Genomic DNA, 21,489 nt, shown 5'->3' on the forward strand with positions numbered 1-21,489 from the left:
TTTCGTATGGGAGCCTCTGCCGGAGTGCCCGGGTATGGTAGTGGCTCAATTGGGTTTGCCGGGGGAGCGGGAGTGGTGCGAACAGGTAATGTCGGTTCGGCAGGAGGAGGAGGATTGGGGTCGAGTGGCTTCGGAAGTAGGGGGAGTGTTCCCAGTAATGCGTGTTTCCAATTTAATGCAGGAAGATGTACTCGGGCTGCCTGCAGATTTAAGCATTGTTGCGCCATATGTCAGGGACTTCACCCGGCGTTTAAATGTAACAGAGGAGGATTCGCAGGTAGGGGGAGGTCGGGTCGAGGAGGAATTCCGAGCGGGCCCGGTTTGGGCTGGCAAGGCCCCTTCTCCTATTAACCTGTTGGTTTTGGAAACCTGGTTGCGCCGGTATCCACTTGGTGGAGAGGCATATTTGCTCTGGGTTGGGTTTTCTGAAGGTTTTCCAATACCGTATGAAGGACCACTGTTGGTGCATAATGGTGAAAATGCGGTATCGGTGGTGCAGCATGCGGAGGTGGTTAAGAAAAAGTTGGGGAAGGAGTTGAGTCTTGGTAGGATTGCAGGACCCTTTGCAGACCGCCAATTCAGGATTTGATTATATCTCCATTGGGTGTGATACCGAAGAAAGAACCAGGTTCCTTCCGGTTGATTCATAATTTGTCTTATCCGGAGGGTTATGGGGTCAATACTTTTATTGATCCGGAATTTTGTTCGGTGCAATATGCAAGTTTTGAACGGGCGGTGGAGTTGTTGAGGAGGATGGGACAGGGAGCGTTGATGGGGAAAGCAGATATTGAGGCAGCTTTTCGTTTGCTCCCAGTGCACCCGACGGCGTTCAAGTTGCTGGGGTTTAAATTTGCAGGCAAGTTTTATTTTGACAAATGTTTGCCTATGGGGTGTTCAATTTCTTGTAATTATTTTGAAGCCTTTGCTACATTTTTACAGTGGGTGGTGCAACAGGTTAGTGGTTTGGATGCTATGGTGCATTATCTAGATGATTTTCTTTTTGTTGGTCCAGCGAATTCGGATCAGTGTGCGGCTTTGATGTCGGCATTTGGTACAGTGGCAAAGGAGATGGGTGTACCTTTGGCAGTGGAAAAAAGTGAAGGCCCGGTCACTCAGTTGGTGTTTTTGGGAATCGAACTAGACTCTGTGAGGATGGAGTCGCGTTTGCCCAGCAAAAAGATTATTGCGTTACGGGAGGAGATTGATCGGGTATATACCAAGAATAAAGTGACTTTGAAGGAGATTCAGTGCTTATTGGGGCATTTTAATTTTGCCACAAGGGTGATTCCCATGGGTAGAGTATTTTCCAGACGGTTAGCTTTGTTGTCAGTGGGGCTGAGGCGGAAGCATTTTAAGGTGCGTTTGACACAAGCGGTGAGGGCGGATTTGCAGTTGTGGAGAAAGTTTTTGTCGGTATTTAATGGCATATGTATCTGGCAGGAGGTAGTAGTGTCTAATGTGGATTTGCAATTATTTACTGATGCATCGGGGGAGATAGGATTTGGGATTTACTTTGGAGGTGCATGGTGTGCGGAGGTCTGGCCACAATGGTGGAGAGAGATGGGATGGTGTGCAAATATAGCCCTGTTGGAATTATTTCCAATTTGGGTGGCACTGTGTCTTTGGGATCGGAGATTAAAGAATAGGAGGATTGCTTTCTATTCAGACAATATGTCAGTGGTATGGGCCATCAATAAGCAATATTCGCGTTGTCCACTGTTGATAGAGCTGCTGCGGTTAATAGTGTTAAAATGTTTACAGTTGAATGTATGGTTAACTGCTAGGCATGTGCCTGGTGTGTCCAATGAGATTGCTGACTCTTTATCTCGTTTGCAGCTACATCGATTCAGAGCTTTGGCCCCGTCAGCCAATTGGGAGCCTACAAGGATGTCCGAAGATTTGTGGCTCAATTTCGAGAGATTGTGAGTCGCTGCTGATGAGGGCGCTAGCTACAAATACGTGGAAGGCGTATGGAGTTGGTTGGCGTAGATTCTTAACCTTTTTGGAAGAACAAGATTGGGATTTGGTTTTTCCGATTGGAGAAGAGAGAGTGGTTAGATTTATTGCTTTTGCGGAAAAAAGAGAATGGTCGTTTGGGATGGTTTCCCAGGCGATTGCCGCGTTAGCATTTGTTGCAAAATTGCTGGGTTGGAGTGATCCCGCCGGAACTTTTTTGGTCCGCAAATTATTGTGCGGTTATTCAAGGAAGAAAAAGGGTTCACGCATGGAGAGGGTGAGGCTGCTACTGTTCTATATGCAGGTTGTGCAGTTGTGTAAAGTTTTGCCGAGGATTTGTTTCTCGGAATACGAAGTAAGGTTGTTTCAAGTGGCGTTTGTGGTGGCTTTCTTTGCTGCTTGCAGAGTGGGGGAATTGGTGGTTTCCTCGAAGAGGGCAAAGGGTGTTGAGGGTTTGCAGAACAGAGATGTGATTGTAGAGAAGGGAGTGTTGCGTTTGTATTTACGTAAGTCAAAAACTGATCAGGCTGGTAAGGGCACATGGATTATATTGAGGGCAGGTAAGGGTTTGGAATTTTGTCCGGTGCAATGTGCAGTGGATTATAATGGGATAAGGCCTTTGGGTGGGGAGGTGTGGTTGGTACATAAAAATGGTATCCCATTGACTAGGTATCAGTTTGCAGCTGTGCTCAAAAAGGGTCTCAGACAGATGGGTTTAGAGCCTGAGGAGTATGGGACGCATTCATTTAGAATTGGAGCGGCTTCTAATGCAGCTCATGCAGGGGGGGTCGGGAGCTTTGATACAGCGTTTGGGGCGGTGGCGTTCTAGCCGATATAAAGGATATATTCGTGAAGGGAAACTGAATATTGCTTGTTAACTGTTTTAGTTTATTTTGCAGATGGATTGCCTCCTGACATTTGTGTGTGGATTTGTGGCCATTCATATGTCTTCTGGGCCCACAAGCATGCTCGGGAGTCCAAGTGGGGACCCAACTTGGGACTCGTGAAATTCGGTATTAGGATTCGATGGTTGACCATACGAGGCATGATGTGGAAGCAGTTGGTGCCAGCATTGCTACAAGCCCGGAGATTTTCATCCCCAGTTTTAATTTGTATTCATTTGGGGGGTAATGATTTATGTAACATCAAGGGAGTTGATTTAATTCGGGTTATGAAAAAAGAATTATTAGATGTGAAGGGTTATTTTCCAGAGGCGATGATTGTATGGTCACATATAATTCCCAGGCGAGTGTGGAGGGGGGCTCACAATCCTAAGGGTGTTGAGCGTTTGCGGCGTAGAGTGAATGGGGAAGTGTCTAAATTTCTGGGAAGAATGGGGGGTTTGGTGTTAGTGCATGAGTTAATTTCTGCGGATTGCACAGGATTATATAGGAAAGATGGAGTTCATCTTTCAGAAATTGGGATGGATATATTTTTGAGTACACTCCAGGATCTCTTGGAGGATTGTTTAACAAAGGATTTGGCTGCAGCTTATATGGGGGGGGGAGCGGTGACAAGATGGAATCTGTCACCGCTTGTGGCCTGTTTGAGGGGTTAAAAGGCACCAGAGGCGGTTAAAGGAATATTGGGAAAGATGGAATGAAAAGAACTCGGGGGCGGCACCGCCACGAGTAAGATGTGGCTTGACGGCACCGTAAGTCACATGGGGAGAAGGGGGATAATGTGGGTGAAGTGAGCCAGTTTCGTTACCGAATGGCTTAGCAATAGTGAACCGCTATGGGCAATTAAATGGGTTTAAAAGATTTTGATGTTACAAAGACAATGTTAGGTGATGTTCAGATATTTACTGATGTTTGGTGAATAAAGCTGCAGCCAAATTTTATTCCAAAAAAAAAAGTGTTATGGTATTATTTGAGTTACTAGTAGAGTGTGTTGAAGAGACTGACTGAAGTGCGAATGTCAATGTTAGGGAGCCCTCACAGCCTAAGCTGTGAGGGTAATAACATTGACTGAAGGCAAAAGTCAGTCAAGTATGGAGGGAGAGGTGTGAAATAAAGGGAAGGAGTGGGGGTGGGCAGGTCAGATGAGGGTAGGCAGGTTAGCAACAGAAAGGAAAAGAGAAGATTGGATGGAAAGGAAGGAAGGGGATTGGATGGGAAGAGAGAGAGGAGGAGATATGAAAAAGAAGTTTGGCGCTCAAAGTATTCTGTGGGAGGGTAGGAGAGGGTGAGGGTGGATTGAGGGGAGTTTTGGCGACCCTTCCCAGCCCGCCCGATGTATGCTTTGGAAGGGTGTATAGAAAGGGTGCGAGTTAGCGCAAAGGGGAGAGGTTAGAGGGGGGTCTGGGGTAGTTGGGAATGGTAGCAGCTTTACAAAGGGTGCCTGTTTGAGGGGTTAAAAGGCACCAGAGGCGGTTAAAGGAATATTGGGAAAGATGGAATGAAAAGAACTCGGGGGCGGCACCGCCACGAGTAAGATGTGGCTTGACGGCACCGTAAGTCACATGGGGAGAAGGGGGATAATGTGGGTGAAGTGAGCCAGTTTCGTTACCGAATGGCTTAGCAATAGTGAACCGCTATGGGCAATTAAATGGGTTTAAAAGATTTTGATGTTACAAAGACAATGTTAGGTGATGTTCAGATATTTACTGATGTTTGGTGAATAAAGCTGCAGCCAAATTTTATTCCAAAAAAAAAAGTGTTATGGTATTATTTGAGTTACTAGTAGAGTGTGTTGAAGAGACTGACTGAAGTGCGAATGTCAATGTTATGGAAACAGTTGCCGTCTTTGGCTTCCATGTGCGCAACTGCTGCTCTGCTGGAAATGCCCCTCCCAAACAGGAAGTCAACATCAGAGGGAGCGGAGTCAGCAGCTTCTTTTGTGTCTTGCCTGAGATGGAATGATACTTTTTAATTTGTAATTGAAAAGTATGGAGTTGTTATTCACTGATTTAAATGGCCAGAAACGGCATTTAAACCGTATGTCCAGGGCTAACTGGGAATATTCAGCAGCACTTAACTGGACAGTGCTGTTGAATATCCCTATTAACTGACCGTGCTGAAATCAGCTAGCATGTGAGTGGTCTGGGGGTGGAGCTTAGTAATCTAGCTGATTAGCACAGATTTTCAAACTGCTAACTGGCTGAGAAACCTAACTTTATGTGATAAAGTCAACTGGGCTGAATATCAACGGGTGCTCAGTTGACTTCTAGGTCCTGGCTTGATGTTCTGCTATCCCCCTCCATCTCTGGAAACCCTCCCCATATCTGGAAATTCCCTTCTGACCTCCCCTCCCTCCCACCCCCACCCAGAAGCACACCAAGACTTCCTTTTCTCCCACCAACCCCTGGATGTCCAGAAGGACCTCTCCTTTGTGATACCTGCTCCCCTCCCTCATCCCCCCTGGAAGCCAAGGAAGCTCCCCCATCAGATCCCACTGCTTCCCCTCTCCCCTACCCCTCCCAAAACTGCAAGGCTCCCCCAATGGTAGCGGGTTTACCTGTCGATTGCTCTAGTGATCCATTAGGAAATGGGCAGGAGAAATGCCATCTTGCTCCTGCCTGTTATGGCAGCCTCTCTAAAATGGCTACCATGACCTCTAGCGGCAGCCTCACAGTACTTTGAGGTCATGGTGACCATTTTGAGATTGGAACTGGCATGGGCAGGAGTGAATTGGGATGTCTCCTACCCTTGTTGGTTCTATTCTCAAAATGGCCACCATGATCTCCTGCTGCAGTCTTGCGAGGCTGCTGTGGGAATTCCCGGCAGTCATTTTGCTTGCGTAAGTAGGATGGGCAGGAGCGAATCAGAATGGCTCCTGCCCAAAGAGCCACTACACCACCAGGGCTTTTAAAGGTAGGCCCAGAGGGACTTCTTGTCTGCTGGGGGGTGGGGCCTGGGGTGATTTGCTGTCTGGCGTAGGATGCTGGGGGACTTGCTGACTGCAATGGGGGAGGGTGGGGATGGGTAGGTGACTATTTCGGTTTTGGCTGAAACTAAGTAGCAAATTTTGGCTGCAGATTTAGTTTTGGTCAAAACTGACAATCCCAGTTTTGATTGCCCTCTATTTGACAACTGGGCCAGAGCTTGGGAGTCGGTGTGGTCTTATATGTATCCCTATACCAATGAGATATTGTGATTTTTCTGCCATAGCAGCCACAGACTCAGCAATGCGAGCAATAGATTCACTGCCTGCCATGCCTTAGCAGAAATAGCTAAAAACTGTACTATGACTGAACCCAAGTTTTAAGCTCCTTTGAGCAGGGACCGTCCTTCTTTGTTTATTTTGTACAGCGCTGCGTAACCCTAGTAGCGCTCTAGAAATGTTAAGTAGTAGTAGTAGTAGTGGATAGATAATTGCCTCATTAACTGGAAGCTCTGGTGCAATAAGAGTATATGGATGGTGGGAGATCTTACAGAAGTGGGAACCCTACTGTCCTTTGGTGGTATATTAAATTTCATTGCCCTAGTTCCTCATTTTTCAATGGTTGCAACTAATTCATTGCAAAAAAGTACTGGGCTGCACTTAGCAGAACTGGAGTCACCCTGACCTGTTATCAACTGCTGAACAACTGCTAGTATTACCTTCCTGTGCCTTTGGTGGAGAGCTGGAAAACTTGTCCACACAGGACTGTTATGAGTGTGCCGGTGTGGGAGATCCCACCATTCTGCAGGTGGGGATGGTAAGGTATGGATAGTCAAGACTGGCTAGCTGGCCCATGATGTTATGGGTGGAACCACATCCTGGAAAACTGAAGAGGTAGGTAAGTGAGTCAAGGGGCCATTGCTGGAATTAGATGATGTGGCTAACTCCATGAAAGACAAAAAAAAACAGTTAGGCCTAGCTGATCCAAGGCAGGCCAGGGGGAATGGGCATACTTAACTTTAAGTTAACTCGGTTGCTAGTTGGGATGGATATGTTGTAAAATTCTAATCAAGCTCAGGTGCCATCTACCACTTAAACCCCCAGATTCTATAAGTAGCATGCAAATTTCTGCATGCAAAATTGCAGACTATTCTGAGATGTGTGCGTAACTAAATTGGCTAATGAGCGAATCAGCGCCAATAATTGGGTGCAAATAATCAATTATTGGCATTAATTGGCAACAATTTGGATTTTATTTATTTACTAGTAAAAAAGGCCCGTTTCTGACACAAATGAAACGGGCGCTAGCAAGGTTTTCCTTGGAGTGTGTATGTTTGGGAGAGTGTATGTGAGAGTGACTGTTTGAGAGTCAGAGTGAGTGTGTGAGTGTGTGAGAGAGAGAGTGAGTCTGGGTGTGAGTGTGTTTGTGAGAGAGTGTGTGTGTGAGAATGAGAGTGTGTGCAAGTGTGTATGTGAGACACAGTGTGAGAGAGAGTGTGTGTATGAGACCAAGCGAGTGTGTGAGTGACTGTGTGGCACATAGAGAGTGAATGTGATACAGTGTGAGACAGAGTGTGTGAGAGTGAGAGTCAGAAAGACATTGTATATGAGAGAGAGAGTGTGAGCCGTGCCCTCCCAATCCATGGCCATCTGTCCCCTGCCCCCTCCATTCATCCTTTTCCAGCAATTCCCCTCTCTCCCTGAGCCCTGCCCTCCCAATCCATGGCCATCCATGTTTCTCTGTCACCTGCCCCCTCCATTTTTCCCTATCCAGCATTTCCCCTCTCTGCCTGAGGCCTGCCCTGCAATCCATATCCATCCATGCCCATCTGTCCCTTCCATTCATCCCTATCCAGCAATTCCCCTCTCCCTGAGTCCTGCCCTTCCAATCTATGCCCATCCATGCTCCTGTCACCTGGCCCCTCCATTTTTCCCTATCCAGCATTTCCCCTCTCTGCCTGAGGCCTGCCCTGCAATCCATATCCATCCATGCCCATCTGTTCCCTCTATTCATCCCTTTCCAGCAAATTCCCTCTCTCCCTTAGTCCTGCCCTCCCAATCCATGCCCATCCATGCTCCTCTGTCCCCTGCCCCCTCCATTCATCCATTTCCAGTAATTCCCCTCTCTCCCTGAGCCCTGCCCTCCCAATCCATGCCCATCCATGCTCCTCTGTCCCCTGCCGCCTCCATTCATCCTTTTCCAGCAAGTCCCCTCTCTCCCTTCCATGACCCCCCCCCTCGCATCCATGCTCCTCTCTCTCCCATGTCCCAGCCTGGCCCGCCCTCTTCTCCCCCCCTTCGCATCCATGCCCCCCCTTCGCATCCATGCATCCCCCCCTTCGCATCCATGCCCCCCCCTTCGCATCCATGCTCCCCCCCCCCGTTCGCATCCATGCATCCTTTTTTTTTTTCTTCTTCGTTTTAACTTTACCTCCGTGGCGGTTCGTGCAGCGAAGCGTCAGGGAAGGAGGCGGCGCTCCCGACGTCTAGCTTTCCCTTCGCTGTGTTCCGCCAAGGCGGAACACAGCGAAGGGAAAGCTAGACGTCGGGAGCGCCGCCTCCTTCCCTGACGCTTCGCTTCCAGATTTGTTTGGTTTGAGGTGAGGGCGGGGCAGAGACGGCTGGCTGGTTTGAAGGCTTCACACCACGAATCCACGAACCCTTCAGCCTGGGAGTGACGTCAGATGGCTTCAAGGCTTCAAGGCTTCAGGGCTTCACGGCTTCACAGAACGTTGTCCTCAGAACGTTGAGGGTGCGTTTTATTATATTAGATGGGGCGTGGCTGAGGGCAGGTCTATGAGTGAGGGTGACTGGTCCTAGCCTATGAAGACTACAGGATTTTTGTGCTTCTCTGCCTTGGAGTGAGCTTCTCTGCCTTGGAGTGAGCTTCAGAACATTCAAGGTGGGATTTATTAATATAGATTTATTATAACTTTTATATTCTGCTTAATCCACAGTTTTTAGTGGATTACAACAACGACATTCATAATATAAAACAAGACAGAAATCATGGAACATAATAATAATATACATAATCAATCAAATATTTACTGAGCTAAGACCAGATTTTTAAATACTCCTCCAGCTGTAAGCCTGCATAAACACCAAAGTTTTAAATTCTTTGAAATCTGTGATGTTCCTAACTTTTAAAAGTAACTTATTCCATAAAATAGGTCCAGCAACATAAAAAACCCCCGCTGTGTCTGAATTCATCTAATCGAAGGATATGATGAGATAGAATATCCAATATATATTTTAGTCCCTGATCTTAATGATCAATTTGGCTGATAAATACGTAATCTAGCTGCCAATATTTCTGATGCATGCGCATCTTGCTAAACGATATTCTATAAAGGTCTGCATGCAAATCTTTTAGCGTGCAGCTCAAAAGGGGGCATGGCCACGGTAGGAGCATTCACTAAAAATGTGCATGGTATTACTGAGTACCTGGGATCCACTCCTAAATGACGTGCCAGGCTTTACACCAGGTTTCAGTTGGTGTAAATCCTCATGCCCAAAGTTTAGCACAGAATTCAACTCTTAAGCGCTATTCATTAAATGGCATTCAACTCGGAGCGCTGCTTATAGGATAGCGCTCCATGCAGACTTTTTTTTTTTGGCACTGAACTCTGAGTGCCATTTACTGAATCTAGTCCCAAATGGTTTGGGTTAAATAATGTCTTGTATTATGGGGGGGGGGGGGGGGGGGGGGGGGGGGGGGGAGGTTATGTTCATTTTTGTAGAGAACGGAAGTTTTGGAGAGGGAGGCAAGAAGATAGGAACACTTCAGATTACCTGGGTTATTAGCACAGCAGTCTGGAAGAGTTCACACTGAGCATTCAGCAGCCACTATCTCTTCAAACAATCTCTATCTTTTATTCCATTCCATTTTGCTGCCTCATAATTATTCAATTAATCGCAGTCAATTTACTCTTTAATTAGAAAGGCTGATGACCTCTCTGACCCTGCTGGCATTGTTTGCGAAATATCAGCTGGGTTTCTGGCTAGCAATTATTTAGCGGGTTAATGAGGGAGGCAGCAGACTTTAAAAGCAGCCTCCACCTGGGGGAGCTGTGGATCTCATCAGGAGGCTTGGCTGATGCTTCTCCTGGGGCGTGGACTCTTCTGACCTTTTGTGCAGGCTCAGAAGAAGTTTCCATCAGGACTTAGGAAAAAAAAAATAATAATTCAGTGTCCTAGTAACTATATTGGTCCTAGAGAAAAGTGGATTTTTGTTTTAGTTTGGGAGAGTTGAAAGACATCTGGAGAAGGGACCTTTGTGGTCTCAACAGCTTCATGACAAGGATCTGTTGTCCGTAAGGCTCTGCTCGGTTATTTCATTATCATCAAGTGCACAATTTCCACCTGAATTTAGCTACTGTACAATTTTGCAGTTTTAGCTAGTTTTCAAATTAAGTGCTCCTGGCAGGGTTTCCCTCTCTCCCATGATTCATCTTTCTCTCTTTAAGTAAATTATTCATGAATAAAAATGCCATGTGCCAAGCATTCTCAAAAGCATACTGTGACTTCTGCATGTATTTTGAGGGGTGGGGAATAGATTATTAGTCTAGGTAAATTGATGCTACAGATTCTCTAATCCCCTACCATCACTTTACTCTTCAGACATCCACCATCCACCAAGGCAGTCAATAAAAAGCTCAGCAATTTCTCTCCTGAGAGCTGTCAACCATTTAACCCTGGGCATCTGTTCAGTAATAGGCTACAGCGCCTCAGAGCTCTCCCTTCTTCCTGTAGTAATCTGGCCAGTGGAAGGCTTGTACTGGAGAGGCCTATCCTAGTGCACATCAGCCTGGGATTATGTGGCAGCAGGACACTGTTGAAGGAGGACAGGGCAGGGCAGGGAGAAGGTGGAGGCTATGAGTCTCTTGGTGCATAACAGTTATGGAGCTGGAAATGTGCTTGACTTGTAAGACAGCTAATGAAAGTCTGGCTGCAAACTTAGTGGATATGTGTGTGCATGTGTGCATATATACACATCTATGTGTGTATGCAGTGCAAGTGGTTTACAGTTTAGATATTTGCCTCTTGTAATGTAACTGGAAAGGGAAGGGGAACAGGGGATGGGGATGGGGTTTGATATATCGCTTTTCTGTGGTTACAAAGTGGTTTTGCACAGTGGCGTTCCTAGGCTGGCTGATACCCGGGGTGGATCGCCGATGCGTCCCCCCACCCCCAGCGAAATTACAACCCTCCCCAGGTGCATTTTTACCTGCTGGGGGGGGGGGGGGAGTGCCACGCGCCTGTTGGCTCCGAGTTCGCTCGTTCCCTGGCTGCTGCTCCCTCTGCCCCGGAACAGGAAGTAACCTGTTCTACGCAGAGGGAGCAGCAGGGAGGGAACGAGCGGACTCAGAGCCAACAGACGCGTGGCACCCCCCAGTGGCGTGCACCCCGGCGCGAACCGCCCCCACCGCCCCCCTTGGTACGCCACTGGTTTTGCATATTATATACAGGTACTTATTTTGTACCTTGGCCGCCGAAAGAGTGAGCCGGGCCCAGGGCAGGGCTACCGCTGACAGGCACCACCCCAAGACCGCTGCTGCCGTGACATCCCCCAGGACCACTGCTGCCACCCCCCAGACCACTACATAGCCAGACCACAAAAATTGGGGGAGGGGGAAGCCCAAAGTGGGGTTGTGCACATTTTGCCCCACCTCCCTGTCCCCGCTGCAATTCCACATACCTTGGCTGGCGTGGATCCCCAAGATCCGCCAGCAGAAGCCATCCTCCAGCACTGTTCTCCACAGCATTGCCTGCCCTGCAGCTGCTTTCCCCCCTCACGATTTGTAAGGGGAAAAGCAGTCGCAGGGCAGGCAATGCGGCGGAGAACAGCGCTGGAGGATGGCTTCTGCTGGCGGGTCTTGGGGATCCCCGTAAGCTAAACCAGAGTCCCAAAGCCCTGTGTCTGCTCCTCCCCAGCCTGTAAGGGGGGCCCAGCACCAGAGTTTTCTCTCTTCTGCTCCTGTCAGGATGTGATCACCCAGATCCCGTCAGGAGCAGGAGAGAGACAAACAGACCTCGGCACTGGGCCCCCTTGGAGGCCGGGCCTAGGGGAATCTTGCCCCTCTGCCCCCCCTTTCAGCAGCCCTGCCTGGGGCAATGGAAGGTTAAGTGACTTGTCCAGAGTTACAAGGAGCTGCAGTAGGAATTGAACCCGGTTCTGCTGGTTCTCAGGCCACTGCGCTGGATCTGATTTCTTTGTTTTGTGCTTACATTCCATCATGGCCCATCTCCTTCCTCTTGCCCTCTCCAGTACTTGGCATGCAGTCCCAGCATTCTGCCTGCAACTTCTCCCATGTGGTAACAATGCCCCTTGAATTACCTACATGCAACATCCTCCTTGCTGTCCTTGCTGATAGTGTTAGTGTCAACCACTAGATGTGATTTCAGTTGTTGGAGTCGTGCCATTCTACTGTTAATCCAGTATTCACCATGCGTTACAATACACAGGGAAAACATAAAATATGAATACATACAAAATATTAAATTGTGAAATAATAAGATATGAAGAAACACTTTAAATACATACTACATGAAGCCCAATTTTACACAGCATATTGAGGGATGGGAAGAGATATACAAGTCAGGAGATCTACACAAGTGACAATATTTTGTAAAATGGATGCAGAGTGTATAGCCTTTTGTAAAATGTACGTATCTCTGTCCCAGGATGGCACTCTCTCCCCTTCCCTTCCAAAAAAAAGATGTCAATGGCATATGCATGTGCAAGTGTATGGAACCAGAATATTTGAAAATCCTGAAATCAGCCAGGTTTCCACGTCGAGCCTGTCAATGGGGGAGATGTGCACCTGCATGAGTCGTGCACCAAGTAACCACATGTACATGCAGGTGGCAACTGACACCACAAAAACGTGCAGCTGCTTCCCCAGGTGAGGCTGTACAGGTGCAAACTGGGCTGATTTCAGGATTTTCAACATGCAAACATGCACGTGTATTTTCCAGTTTCTGTGTCAGCTTATGTCTGCCTTCCTTCTCCTCTCTTGGGCATTGCACAGATTGCAATGCAGGGCCTGTAGCATATGCCTCCAGTCTCTGTGGTGTCCGGTGGCTTCTAGTGACCCAAGCTAGAGAACACAAACAAGGCCACCACGAGGGAGAGAAACTTTCACAATGCACAAAGCCTTCTTTAACGACTCAGGAAAGTCTGTAAATCAATCAGAAAGATGTGGGCAAGATAAGACCCAGTCAATAGTTTAAGCACTGATCAGATGGTCTCCTATTGGCCTCGGTATCTGTGGTTGTGAACTTAGGGGTTACCTATCGAAAGATCTCCAAGGGCTTTGCTGTAAGTCCTGGGATGAACATGAAAGCAATAACCACCTGTGAAGGTCTATCCATCACATCCCAAACTGTGACTAAAGGGGTACCACTAAAACATGCAGGCAGGGTCCCCAAGACTTCAGGTCTAGCTCACAAAGAAGATTCATTGTACGTAGCTTCACTATCAGCCTTGGCCACCTTTGCCAGCAAACCTTGGGGTGCCCTCACCAACACATTCCTCCCTCACAAAAGACATTTAAAATGCTCACAGATCTAGAACTCATGTGTCTAAGCAGTACATTACAGGGTGACCAGTATTTAGGGAACCTAAGAGGTGACTGGAAAAAAAAGGCACAGTGATTACTTGGAGAGAAAGTGAATTGCCCAAGGGTCCATGATGTAATCACGACAGGAGAAAATATAGAATCTAAGAATACCAATATTCCCAGGCCATTGTTGTCAGCATTGCACTATCTCCTCTCCTGTAGGGTGCCAGTGCTGTCAGACACAAAGCACCAGCTATAGTGATCCTGCCTATGAGATGGGATGTAGGCCTGGGGTATGCATCACTATCAGGCGTTCCTTAGATGTCTTTCAGCTGTAATGGAACAAAACAAAAATGTCCAAGACTAAAGCTTAGATATTTTGAGCTAGATCTGTTTTTATGACAAATAGCTGCACTGGGAATTGAACCCACTTTGCCAGAATTGAGGTCTCCTGTGCTGGCCACTAGGCTATACTCCACAGAAGGGGTGCCCCAAATAACCAGATGACCAGAAGGGAATCAGGGATCACCTCCCCTTACTCCCCCAAATCACAAAACATTTTTCCAGTCAGCATTTTCAAAAGGAAAAAATAGACTTTTTTTTTGTAGACAATGACCTTTCCTGTTCTGATTTTGGACAGTTTACAAAAAACGTCCAAATTCAGACTTAGATGTCATATGCAAAAATGCCCCTTGTGCATTTGACTTGCCCAAAGTCACAAGAAGCAGCAGTGGGAATTAAACCCATGTTGCCAGGATCAAAGCCTACTGCACTAACCATTAAGCCACTCCTCCTCTATTTTGAATGGCTTGCATTTGGACGTCTTTTGTTCGAAAATAAACAAAAAAAGGCCATCCAAATCACAAGACATCCATAGCATTTTCGAAAATGTTGAAAACAAAAGATAGAAAATGACCTTCTTTCATATTCAGAATTTGGATGTTTTTGTAAAATGTCCAAATTCTGATTTAGACGTTCTATAGAAAATGCCCCTCCACGTCATAGAACTTTAACCAACTTATCCTTACCTCCCACATGCTTTTGGATCCAGAGGGACTTAGAGGCTCTCAAGACCAGGTTCTGGGTCCTCTGGAAGGCTATTGGATTACCTTCTGCAGCAGGTGAGGGAGTTGCTGGCTGCAAAGCAACATGAGATACAGACACAGAGATTCCCGTTATGTCATCTGCAGAATAAACTGATATTCATAATGGTAACTGCATTTCTTTAGCAGATGCCATGCTGAGTGATCATAGCAAGTAAGAGAAGCTGGTTTCTGGGAATGAACAAAAACATGCTGGTTTAATGAAAATGTTACAAAAAATAAAGGTGTTGGGCTCACACCTCTGAAGAAGCCTGAATGTTGTTCAGTGAAACGCTGGTACTGTATGGTCTAAGGTTAAGTTTTCCTAGCTCCATGCGGGCAGTTTTTTGTACCCAGCACAGATTATCTCTATATAATAATTGGTCAATCTGTCTCCCTAGATGGCTGGCTGGGTTCGTAACCATATGCTAATGAGCTTACGTCAGCTCGCCTCCAGTGTTCCCTTCCCTCTCAGTGTCCCGCCCTTGCGGAAAGACGAAATGACGTCAGAGGAGAGCGGGACACTGAAAGGGAAGACAAGGGAAGGCTGGAGGTGACGCGAGCAGAGCCTGCTGCCGCTGCGACCTGAGGTATGGATGGGAGGGGAGGGGAGAGGAGAATTGCTGGACATGGTTGAGATGGGATGGGAGGGCAGAGGGGGGAGGGGAGAATCGCTGGACATCAAGGGGAGCAGAGAATCGCTGGACATGGAGGGGATGAGATGGGATGGGAGGGGAGAGGAGAATCGCTGGACATGGAGGGGAGGGCAGGAGAGATAGACAAGAAAACGCTTAGATGATAGCCTTTCTAGGGCCCGTTTCATTTGTTCTGAAACAGGCGTTTTTGCTTGTATAATATAATTTGGAACTGGAACCAAGATTTAAATTGCACTTAATAGGAATGTAGAATGTGTGTAGGAATTTGAGCACTTGAAAGATTATATAAAAATGGCTCTGGGAGGTTTTTTTTAATGACCAATTAAAGAAACATTAAGCCTAATCTGAGATATTTTATCATTAATCTCTGCAAAGACTTCTGAGGTATTTTTCTCCCATCCAGTTATATATGGATTGTAATGCAAATTAAGTTTCAGATTTTTGTCCTTGAAATTTGACAATTTTTAATTTGATTGCCTTCTGTTTTTTTTTTAATAAGTACATAAGTATTGCCATACTGAGAAAGACCAAAGGTCCATCAAGCCCAGCATCCTGTTTCCAACAGTGGCCAATCCAGGTCACAAATACTGCTTATCTCAGAAATAGTGGATTTTCCCGAAGTCCATTTAATAATGGTCTATGGACTTATCCTTTAGGAAGCCATCCAAAGCTTTTTAAAACTCCGCTAAACTAACCGCCTTTACCACATTCTCTGGCAATGAATTCCAGAGTTTAATTACACGTTGAGTGAAGAAAATTTTTCTCCGATTCGTTTTAAATTTACTACATTGTAGCTTCATCACATGCCCCCTAGTCCTAGTACTTTTGGAAAGTGTAAACATACGCTTCACATCTACCCATTCAACTCCACTCATTATTTTATAGACCTCTATCATATCTCCCCTCAGCCGCCTTTTCTCCAAGCTGAAGAGCCCTAGCCACTTTAGCTTTTCCTCATAGGGAAGTCGTCCCATCCCCTTTATCATTTTTGTCGCCCTTCTCTGCACCTTTTCTAATTCCACTATATCTTTTTTGAGATGTGGCGACCTGAATTGAACACAATATTCGAGGTGCGGTCGCACCATGGAGCGATACAAAGGCATTATAACATCCTCATTTTTGTTTTCCATTCCTTTCCTAATAATACCTAACATTCTATTTTCTTTCTTAGCCACAGCAACACACTGAGCAGAAGGTTTCAATGTATCATCAACGACAACACCTAGATCCCTTTCTTGGTCTGTGACTCCTAATGTGGAACATTGCATGATGTAGTATAATTCGGGTTCCTCTTCCCCAAATGCATCACTTTGCAGTTGCTCACATTAAACGTCATCTGCCATTTAGACGACCAGTCTTCCAGTCTCATAAGGTCCTCTTGTAATTTTTCACAATCCTCCCGCGATTTAATGACTTTGAATAACTTTGTGTCATCAGCAAATTTAATTACCTCACTACTCCCATCTCTAGTTCATTTATAAATATATTAAAAAGCAGCGGTCCCAGCACAGACCCCTGGGGAACCCCACTAACTACCCTTCTCCATTGAGAAAACTGACCATTTAACCCTACTCTCTGTTTTCTATCTTTTAACCAGTTTTTAATCCACAATAGAACACTACCTCCTATCCCATGATTCTCCAATTTCCTCTGGAGTCTTTCATGAGGTACTTTGTCAAACACCTTATGAAAATCCAGATACACAATATCAACTGGCTCACCTTTATCCATATGTTTGTTCACCCCTTCAAAGAAATGTAGTAGATTGGTGAGGCAAGATTTCCCTTCACTAAATCCATATTGACTTTGTCTCATTAATCCATGCTTTTGAATATGCTCTGTAATTTTGTTCTTAATAATAGTCTCTACTATTTTGCCCGGCACCAACGTCAGACTCACCGGTCTATAATTTCCCGGATCTCCTCTGGAACCTTTTTAAAAAATCGGCATTACATTGGCTACCCTCCAATCTTCCAGTACCACGCTCGAATTTTAAGGATAAATTACATATTACTAACAGTAGCTCCGCAAGCTCATTTTTCAGTTCTATCAGTACTCTGGGATGAATACCATCCGGTCCAGGAGATTTGCTACTCTTCAGTTTGTAGAACTGCCCCATTACATCCTCCAGGTTTACAGAGAATTCATTAAGTTTCTCTGACTCGTCAGCTTTGAATATCATTTCTGGCACTGGTATCCCACCCAAATCTTCCTCGGTGAAGACCGAAGCAAACAATTCATTTAATCTCTCCACTACGGCTTTGTCTTCCCCGATTGCCCCTTTTACTCCTCGGTCATCTAGCGGTCCAACTGATTCTTTTGCCAGCTTCCTGCTTTTAATATAGCTAAAAAAATTTGCTATGTGTTTTTGCCTCCAACGCAATCTTTTTTTCGAAGTCCCTCTTAGCCTTCTTTATCAGTGCTCTGCATTTGACTTGACATTCCTTATGCTGTTTCTTATTATTTTCAGTCGGTTCCTTCTTCCATTTTCTGAAGGATTTTCTTTTAACTCTAATAGCTTCCTTCACCTCACTTTTTAACCACGCCGGCTGTCATTTGGTCTTTCGTCCTCCTTTTTTAATACGTGGAATATATTTGGCCTGGGCTTCCAGGATGGTGTTTTTGAACAGCATCCACGCCTGATGTAAATTTTTGACCCTCGCAGTCGCTCCTCTAAGTTTTTTTCCACCGTCTCCTTTTTTAAAGTTAAACACTAACGTATTTGATTTCCTATGTATACTTACTTCAAAGCTAATATCAAATCCGATCATATTATGATCACTGTTATCAAGCGGCCCCAGCACCATTACCTCCCGCACCAGATTATGCGCTTCACTAAGGACTAGGTCTAGAATTTTTTCCTTCTCTCGTCAGCTCCTGTACCAGCTGCTCCATAATAGTAGATGTCATGCATTCTCCCAGAATATAAACTGACCCTTTGAAATGTCTGAACACAGCCACTACTTACTTACACATGGAGAAAACATGCATGCATCCCCTATTGCCCTTCATTCCTACATATATGAGTGTTGGCAGCTATTAGGGCAGCATGCTGTTGGGGTGAGTCTCTATGCATGATGCTGGTTTTGAGCCAAGCCAGCAATACGTACCTGGGTCAACATATAGTAGCATAGTAACATAGTAAATGTCGGCAGATAAAGACCTGTACAGTCCATCCAGTCTGCCCAACAAGATAAACTCATTTACATGGTATGTGATACTTTCTATGTATACCCGAGTTTGATTTGTCCTTGCCTTTCTCAGGACACAGACTGTAGAAGTCTACCCAGCACTGTTCTTGTACTAAGTTCTGGATCTATCGTTGAAACCCCTTAAAATTACACTCTAGCCCATCCCTATCTATTCAGTCACGATCAGGGTATTGCCACCCAATCTCTGCTAAGATTCCGCAGAACCATTCCTTCTAAACAAGATTCCTTTATGTTTATCCCACGCATGTTTTAATTCCATTACCGTTTTCACTTCCACCACCTCCCGCGGGAGGGCATTCCACATATCCACCACCCTCTCTGTGAAAAAATACTTCCTGACATTAGTCCTGAGCCTGCCCTCCTTCAACCCCAATTCACGTCCTCTAGTTCTACCGCCTTCCCGTCTCCAAAAAAGGTTAATTTGTGGATTAATACCTTTCAAATATTTGAACATCTGTATCATGTCACCCTTGTTTCTCCTTTCCTCCAAGGTATACATGTTCAGGTCAGCAAGTCTCTCCTTGTACGGTTTGCAATGCAAATCCCATACCATTTTTGTAGCTTTTCTTTGCACCGCTTCCAGTCTTTTTACATCTTTAGCAAGGTACGGCCTCCAAAACGGAACAAAATACTCCAAGTGGGGCCTCACCAATGACTTGTAGAGGGGCATCAACACCTGCTTTCTTCTGCTGGTTATGCCCCTCTCTACGCAGCCTAGCATCCTTCTGGCCACAGCCGTTGCCTTGTTGCATTGTTTCTTCACCTTTAGATCCTCAGACACCAACAACCCAAGGTCTCTCTCCTGAGTCAAGCTTACTAATCTCTCCCCTCCTATTCGGTATCTCTCTTTCAGGTTTCTGCACCCCAAGTGCATCACTCTACACTTCTTGGCATTACATTTTAAAGACTGGAGGATGGCTGACTACAGTAGTTTCATTTATTACAGATACAAGCATAAGCACGAGGTTTCCTTGATGACGCCGAAATGGCAAAATGGGACCCCATTAGGCAATCAAGATAAGTGCTATATGCTCAAATTTAACAATAAAGGCTATATATGAATCAGGCATCACTTGCTTAGAGTTAATTACAAAACATAAACATAAAAGATAAAGACTAAAAGAAAAATTGGAGGTTTTTCAGCCAATGAAGAGTCCACCCCGTGAGTCATATAAAAGTTAAAATATTGACCAGGGATACAGAGGCTTTTCTCCTCCATTATTTATACACAATCACCACGTTTAAATAAAACCACATTCTAAGTATTAAGGAATTCTCTTACGCAATATTGTGGTTAAGTCCTTTTTAGTTAAATGGATCTGTATAAAGATGTCATCATAATGAATTTGTTTAAAATGTTTCATATAAACCTTTTTTCTACTAATACAAGTTTTCATGTTTTTCATCTGCACTTGAGAGTTGCTGTCATACATTTGTTCCTACATCTCATAACATTGTATCAAAATAACAACTATGACACTTTCCCCTGCATATACCATATTCCTGTCCTCACACCTCTGTATTTCCAGTTCTGATATTCACCATGCCATACAGTGTGAGGGAGGTTTCATGTGGTTTCAGAGGTATATATATAGCTGTTAAGCAGGAGGAAAAACAGAGGTAGCCTCTCTCCAACATTCCCATCTAGAACTCCTGATAGTTATAGATATGTTCCTTTTTCCATGTCCCACAGATCGACAAAGAAAGCAGGTCAGTCCGCCCCTGGGCTTGAGCACTAATGCCAACCACAGAGCTTGTGTAAATGCTCAACCTAGATGCCTAGTTATGCAAATGTGAATCCCACCCCATGTCTTGCCCAGACTCTGCTCATGTGTATGCCTACCTGTCAAATATGCACTATGTAAGATATGTACATATTTGCAGAATAGCATTTAGGTGGATTTTCATCATTTCCATATAAATTTGCTGGTATTCCGGTCAATTCTGCATGTATATGGTACTTAAAAGGTTGCATCCACTTTATAGAATTACTCTATTCATGATTATGAGGAAGAATGCTGGCTGAAAAGCATTGATTCCCTTATGGCAGTCTGTAATAGCTGATCTGTAGAAAGCAATGAGGCAGATCACCTGGACTAACTAGAACTGACAACCCGATGCTCAGAAATGCTGCGGTAAGCCAACAGCGCAGAAAAAATACCACCGGAAACAGCACAGAAAATTAGTGCGCCAATGCTCAAAGGAACTAGTACACAAATTATATGTGTACTGTTAAAGTGAAAGCGAGGAGGGGGATGTGCTTGGCGCATGCGCAGAAGAGTTTCTCTGTAAGTCGAGCTCCTGTGCGCATGCGCCAGGCAAAACCCAAATGTGAAGCACACATTGACGTCTGTTTTCTGCGCCTTTAAATATAATCTTTTCAATTTTTCTTATTTTAATTGGAAGGCTTATATTTAAGCGCAGGAAACAGGCATCAACGTACGCTTTCAGTTTCAGATTCATGCACATTTGTTTCTCACTACTGGCATTTAGGGGCATCCTTTTGCTTCCAAATTCGATAAAAACCAGCAGATTTTAAAGAAAGAATCATGAGAAATCCTCTCTTCAAGCACCCTAACGCCTGCTCCGAGCTGGCATTATTTTTTCAGCGGTCAGGTCGGCTTTGTTTTGTGCGCCGTTCTCTGAGCATTGAGAGGGAATAGGAAATTACCTCATTAACATCCATTTGACTACATTAGTATGCTATTTGCACTAATCTCTGGCACGCTCATTGTTTTCCGTGCCAGAGCGTCTGTGCTCACTAATACGGGTGCTAGTTCGGCGCTAAATGCCTCTAGTGCTCGTGTTTGATTCTGAGCATCGGGGGGGGGGGGGGGGGGGGCCTGAGAGAACTAATTAGCTTCCAAGAACTCTGCATTCTTGACACAGTGAACTTTTTTTACAGAATGACCATGTCCATCATGTTCTCGTTCACCTTTATAATGCAAATCCTGTCTGTTGAGGGAGTAGTTGGCAGTCTCCTGCTTCACTTTGATCTGTTCGGCCATCTGTTTAAAGCTCTGTCTAGATGGAGAGTCTCTATGATTAAACACAGAGCACCCTGTGCACTGCTAGACCAGAGGTCCATTTACAGGTAATATCCTCACATTAAGGCATCAAAAATGAGTCTGTTTAGTTAGAGGATAAAGGAGTCAAGGGAAGGAGAAGAAGGAGGGGACGGGGGAAGAGAAAA

The sequence above is a fragment of the Microcaecilia unicolor genome, chromosome 3, assembly GCF_901765095.1.
Source record: "Microcaecilia unicolor chromosome 3, aMicUni1.1, whole genome shotgun sequence".
Lineage (NCBI taxonomy): Eukaryota > Metazoa > Chordata > Amphibia > Gymnophiona > Siphonopidae > Microcaecilia > Microcaecilia unicolor.